Consider the following 7,366-nt stretch of genomic DNA (forward strand, 5'->3'; position numbering starts at 1 on the left):
AATTCTAGGTCGATTTTGGGCCTCCTGTTATGTGACCTTGGTACTGCAGCAGAACTTCCGTTTTTGTATCTTTTGACTTGGACGTGCTATGGTCTTGCTTTGTGGGTGGCAGATAGCTTGTGATGTAATAAAGAAGTGGTATAGGTTTGGGGCCCGTAGCTGCATGCTCTGGAACTGCAGGGGCGTTATTGTGAAAATCTTCTAAGGAGAATAACTGAACAAAGTAACGACGGATTTTCATGATATTTAGTATGCAGGTAGCTTAGACAGAGATATACACAATGAAGTGAAAATTATGCTAATTAGGACTTAATTTGCATAACTAATGAGGAAAATCTATATTTGCAGTGTTTTCCGCTATAAGACTCAAATATATGTAACATATATAGTTAATGGCAAGTGGAGCATCAACAGATACCAATTATGCAAATACATTTCTACTTCAACTTCAACTTCAACTTAAACTACCCCCAAATAACCCCGCTTGGGGCAAAGTAGGGGGGGAGGAGGTCCCAGGCTAAGGCGGGCAGGCCTCCAGCCTGACGCGGAAAGACTCAACGGTGGGAGCCGTAACAACCGCGCCAGGCAGGGCGTTCCACTCGGGTATGGTGCGGGGGAAGTATGAATATTTGTAAGAGTCTGTTCGGGCGTAAAGTGGTTGAAATTTGAGCGTGTGGCTTCCCCGGGTGCGCCCCTGAGCTGGTTTCAGTAGACTATCTGTATTAATATTGATGTGGTTATTAACTAGCTTATAGAAAAAGGTGAGGCGGGCGTTCCTCCTCCTTTCAGAGAGAAGGGTCCACTGCAGGTCATTGAGCAATTTCTAATTTGCATTATTAATGCAAAAGCGCCATAATTCATCTAATTGGAAAATTATAGGACTGTCAATATTGCAACATGTATAAGTTAGATAAAGGTGTTTATGACCAAGCATATATTACGTAAATGTGTAAGTCATTTGCATAAACAGAATAGTTCATGGAGATATGAGGTCTCCGAACTCATGTTTTTGTCTGTTATACACTGGCTTGCGAGTGTGTGGGTCAGTCGCTTTATAACTGTTGATATCGATCGACCTTTATGATACTTGGTAGATGGATGATTTGCATAATTTGTACATCTCTGTCTAAGCTACCTGCATACTAAACATCATGGAAACCCGTCGTTCCTTTGTTCAGTTATTCTCCTTGGAAGATTTTGACAAAAACGCCCTTGCAGTTCCAGAGCAAGCTGCTAGGAGGCCCAAACCTGCACCACTCCTTCCTTACATCACAAGCTATCTGCCACCCAAAAACAAAAAAACATATCATGTTCGGGTCAAAAGGTGCAAAAAAATGAAGTTCTGCTGCAGTACCAAGGTCACATACAAGGGGTCCAAAATCGACCTTGACCTTCGTTCTCCCAACCCCCAAATACCAAATATAATTACAATCAACCTAGACGTTCTTGAATTATGCTGACTACAAACATCCAGACACACACACAAACACAAACACACTCACACAGACACTCTCTAAACTTTATCTACATTTTTCATGGAGATAACTAGTTTCCCTGTTACACGTATAACGTTACATATACAAAAAGTCCTACTTGCCGTCAGTCATGTCAGTTGTTGAGGCATCGTCCCATAACAGTTTCTGAACTTTCTAATATCAATGCAACCGAATACGCTCGTAAGTCGATTAGCATTAGTCGGAAATGTGTCAGGCATGCGGTTTCAGACGTTGTGTATGTCCGAAATACGCTCAGCATTCGCACGGCGTACGCCTGATGAAAGTTTGGGATCCACCCAAAACTTTCGTGCGAACGCTGTTACGCAGCTTAGACGTTATAGATACGCAAGTGTGAACGGTCGGCGATTGTTTATTCATATACCCATAACCTCTGTCAGTGGGCTTTTTGTCGATTTGAGCGTCATGCAACATTCTATCAACGCGACGGTATTTCTCAGTATACAACCGATTGAATCCCTGTTGGGCCGCCAGGAATTTGTCATGACATATATTTTAGACCAGCTGCTTCCCGCATTCACGCGTGCATAATCACGTACAGACATCATACTCCGGTAAGTACATGTATTGCGGTACATGTAGTTCGTATCCGCATGACGGTTTCCGGTGTGGTACATCATTGAGATACTGGATTAGACCTGATATACGACCTTGTGTCTACTTACTTACTTTGTGTCTAGGTCAACCGTTATATCTATAACATATCACTTTGAAATATGACATCATCATATCTTACATTATATATATTATGTTCGTATATTATGAATCATATCCTCGCCAAAATGTATAGAAATGAAACAAATGCATGTATCACTTCATTGTGGTTTTCTTCGTCCCGCAATGTCTACATATCCAAGGAGCACACATGTCTTTCTTTTGACGTCATTAATGCATTCACCGTAGCACTGTCTCTACGTAAAACTGATTGTGAAGGGACAGGGTATTCCCGAGTCATCGCCATGTGGCTTTTCCAAAGCAGACGAGTTACCGTGCGCCACGTGAAATTGAATCTTATCTTTACCGTATGGATATAAGCGATTGACCTTACCTCGTGTCAATTGTTGAATGTAAGATGACGTTAAGGCAGGTTATAACGACACGTTCGATACGTATGTGTAACGTTACATCTAATTTAAGTGGTCCGCAGCATCAGCTTGGCTGCCTGGCGCTCCACTTACTCATAGCACGTCAATGACTGAAGCTTCTTATATCAAAGTATTTTGTATTTCATACGTTTGTGTACATTTTCTGTTAGTTCTTAGCTTATTTCCTTGATTTTCTTCTTTCAGGATGCCAGGAGAGTTAAGCTAAGTTAAGAGTAAAACATTTTGAACAAAAGTGTCTTTCAGTCTTTGTTTGACTTCAGTCTGAGCGTATGATGTATTGCTGTCCCTGTTAAACAACAGGTACGAGAAACCCAACTCCCCCAGAATTTTACTAACATTGAATAGCCAACATGGAATCTTATATCAATGTAACTCTTGCTGTACTAGAAAAGCTTTGAATTGTAGGCTATTTGTTGGTACTACTTTAACTAATCTTTTGTAATATGAGTAAAATCGAGAATATATTTCTATCCACATAGGGTACCTGCCAAGTTCTGCTCTTACTGCTAGGTTGCTAACGTTTTTCCTTACGCCTAATATTAATATTTGATTTACAATATAGGGTTGACGACCCGCCGGTTCCACGGTGTATATGGTGTCATAACGCCTGGTCATGTGCTATAACCACCGAATAAAACCACCGAGCGAGTTCTGTGTGCCTGCATTGCCAGCTGCTCGGCCTGGCCACATTCGTCAGCTTCCCGCCCCTCAACAGCTGCAGCGTCTTCCCCAGCTTACCATGACCCGAAAAAGTCGGCGTCTGACAGGTCTTCGACGATGAAAAACTGCGGCACTCCATCCATATAACGTCGAATGGGTTTCAAAAAACATGGCGAACAACGTCAAACTTATCGTTTGAAATGGGACGGTTCCACTTACGTTGGGGGTGTGAAAAATATTGTTTTTAGTCCTTCCGTTTAAATTTCACTTAAATTGAAATTTGTTCATTTTTGTCACGTATTTTAAGAAGATTTTGAGAATTTTGAGAAAATAATTTTTTCTAAACAAGGGTAAGAAAAAGATTCATCAAAAAGACACCCCCTTCTACAAAATGGAATAAGTGGTGTGTTATAACACGGATGTATTATGGCCCCATAACACATGGGCAATGGAGGCTTCTGATTTGACGACGCCATCTGGCTATGTGATAATACACCATAAGTTAATATCGGGACGACACAGGAATCAATCAGTTTACAATGATACTGACATTGAAGGGGTGCTGTCTCCCAGGGTTGACATAATGCTGAACAGCGCTCTTAAAGCTTTGTTTTGTAGTGTTTTTATCACTGTTATGAAGTTGCATCCTGTTATGAAGACCACTCCTAGATAGCAGTAGGAGGAAACTATCTCTATGTCTTTGTTCAGTAAGTTTAATTTGAGATTTGAAAACATGTGACCCTTTTTGTTAAATTCATTTACTTTTGTTTTGTTTAGGTTAACTGATTTGTTGCAGTAGAGACATAGGGAGGGTATTTATTACATTTTGAAGACCATGTTGACTTGTTGATGACAGGACTAGGTCGTCTGCATAAAAAAGGCTTGATACTTTTGATGAATTTAACAAGGATGCATCAAAATCTCCTGTATTCAGTTCGTCAGCTAGGTCGCTGACATACACGTTAGATAGTAAAGGGCTTAGAACACAATCTTGCCTGACTCCTATCTCGATAGGGAAATTTTCACTTAGGCCCATATTGTTACACATGCTACGGATTTTATTATATCGAAAAAACCTACCAGAGATGCACTGATAGGATTCTAAATAGAAGGCCCTCATGCCAGATTGAATCGAATGCCTTCGATAGGTCCTCGAAGCACTGAGCAGGCGAATAGTTGTTTTCTGGACTGTGCATATTTGGAAATCAAGGTCAAATATGCTATCTGACGTTTTGCCATTCTTCCGACATCCAGTTTGGTGTGGCTTTAATATTTCGTTGTCCGAAGAAAGAAGTGATTCCCTTGTTTAAAATAGAGGTGAATAGTTTTCCAAGACAGCTGGAGATGGAAATTTCGCGATAGTTGTTGGTGTCGTCTTTTCTCCCGGATTTTAAGAAAGATCATGATTAACATTGTTTCTAACCTCCTTGTTAACAGTATGAAATTCCCATCATTTATCGCTGAGTGGTTATGGCATTTTGGTATCAATTATGCAAATTAGGTCCATATTTGCATAATTGGCATCTGTTTGCGTTCCACCTGCTATGAATTACATGTGTTACATTTAGTGTCTATTTAAGTCCTATGATGGAAAACACTGGAATTATAGAATTCCCTCATCCCAAAATTAAGTCCTTATTTTCAGAACTTGCATCTAATCGCGTACATTTCTGTCTAAGCTACCTGCATGCCAATGATAGAAATTCGTCCTCCCTTTCTTCAGTTATCCTCTTTGAAACATTCTAACGAAAACGCCCTTGCCGTTTCAAGATTAACTGCAAGGGGGGCCCAAACATATACCACTTTTATCCAGACGTCGAAAGCTACACATGTATCTGACACCCAAACATCCAGACCATAGCATGTCCAGGACAAAAAATACATTGAAAACACTGCTGTAATAGAATTTCATCATTGATTATGCATATGTAGTCATATTTTGCATAGTTAAGATCTCATTGTGTACATCGCTGCCTAAGCTACCTACATTCCGAAAATCACAACAATCCGTCTACCTCTTCTTGAGTAATCCTCAAAATTTTTAAGGCCCTGCAGTTCCAAAACAAGCTGCAAGGTGGCCCAAACTTATGACACTTATTTTCAAGCACATAAGCTATCTACAAAGATGGTGACCATAGCTTGTTCAGAATACGAGATGTCAAAACCGAAATTTCCGCTACTTATGATACGCATGCAAACGATCGCCGAGAGTCAAAATTTTAAGCTTCCTCCCCAAGGTTTGCCGACTGGTTTTGGTCTGGTCCGCGGGAAATTGCTGGTCACGTTTATACATCTTTTATGGCTTTACCTCAAAATCGATATCCGTCCAGGTAATGAGCTTTATCCTAACGAAGATGTCATTTCAGCTGGTAACGAGCTTTGCCCAAACTAGGGTGTCATTTCAGCTGGTAACGAGCTTTGCCCAAACTAGGGTTCAATTTCAGCTGAGAACATTAGGTCGTTAGTGTTAACGACGGATGCATCACTGCTGTTGTTCTAATGACGTCGTTATTAGTCATTGCCGTACTGACCAAAACCCTTTTAGATGGACTGAAGTCAGGATTCTGCCCATACTCAGAAGGGGTAACGTTAACGTTACATCTTATAAATTTTGCTCACAAAGTTCGTATACCTGTAATCGTAAGCATTTGACCTTGATTAATTCATTATTTCACCTGGCGGGGACAGCAAAGGCAGATGATGATTGAAAAACATGATTGTTGTATAAATGTTCATCAGCATAGTCACAATAGACATGGGCTCTAAATTGGTCAATTCATAGTTATTTGATCGGCTTCAGATCCAAAGATACGAAAACCGTAATGTGATGCAGTACCAAAGCAGGCCGGTAGGGGCCCAAATTAAAAGTGTCATCAGCCACATACCAATTAGTAAGACAATCCACCCAGACCGTCTCGAGTTATTGTGTTCACTGCAAGACAGACGGACTCCCACATGGCGAAGGTATGACAATGAATCTGCTAATGCGTATATTTTTCACAAACTCTCAAGGTTTCCAAGATCGACTTAACAGATGTGATTTATTGAGCATAATGCACAGACGTGCCTTGGTCTGTTTGCTATGTCTATGAACAGCCAGGAAAAATACCTTTGTTGCCTCGGTGAAGTCTAGTCAATATCAAGGTATTAAAATTCTGTATGTGAACATGTCATGTTGCTATTCGCTAACGTTACCACCTTAAAACTCTTTTTGCATATAGTTGCAAAGACATCTAAACAAGTTATGCCAAATAAGAGTCAATCAAGTTATTTCCTTTTAAAGTCTGAAAGAGAACCGGCCCCTGCAGTTTACAAAACAAAAAACACACTAGGGGCCCAAATCTACCTCATGCCTTCGCCAAATGATGTTAACTTTTCGAGTGACGTATCATATACTAGTATGTTTCTCATTGTTTATGCAAATATGGTCCTTATATCAGTTGATCATCTTCTCTACTAAAACAACGCAAGTTGTTAAAAGTATGAAAGTCTTATTTTGGCAAAGAAGGCTATTGTACATAGGTCATGTGAACGATACCCTGATTTGCATGATTTATGTGCAATAATGTTGACTTTTATCAAGCTTCCTAATGCCGTAAGTAATGCCCATACTTCAAAGCCTGAAACAAAATTGGCCCCAAGCCTACAGCACTTATAATTACCCTCTGTGCCAACAGCTATCTAAAACTAAACTATTACGACCACAGCATGTCCACAAGACGAGATATAAAAATTGCTGCAGTGTCGTAGAAAGCCGCGGCACCACTGTGTTCATTTGTGCTTGTTTTTGTTAGAATCGTGGAGTTTAGAATAAAATATGGCGTGGGGAGGGACAAGTCCCACAGAAACTTCTGGTCTAGCTTAATGGTGGTGAGAGCTAGCCAAGGAAACCTGCATGAGCGAGGAAGCATCCATTCGATTGGATTTGATGAAACCAGAAACCATGCAAGATTCCCCTCAGGACAGCTTCCATGACAGCCTACTGTGCGACCCGCACAAGGCATCATCTATGACCATGGCATAAGTTATTTTGTTTTAGTTGAACTTGCCGTTCGCAGAAAGGCGAGGCCATGACTGAACACTTTG

Source organism: Branchiostoma lanceolatum, chromosome 7 (assembly GCF_035083965.1).
Source record: "Branchiostoma lanceolatum isolate klBraLanc5 chromosome 7, klBraLanc5.hap2, whole genome shotgun sequence".
Taxonomy (NCBI): Eukaryota; Metazoa; Chordata; class Leptocardii; order Amphioxiformes; family Branchiostomatidae; genus Branchiostoma; species Branchiostoma lanceolatum.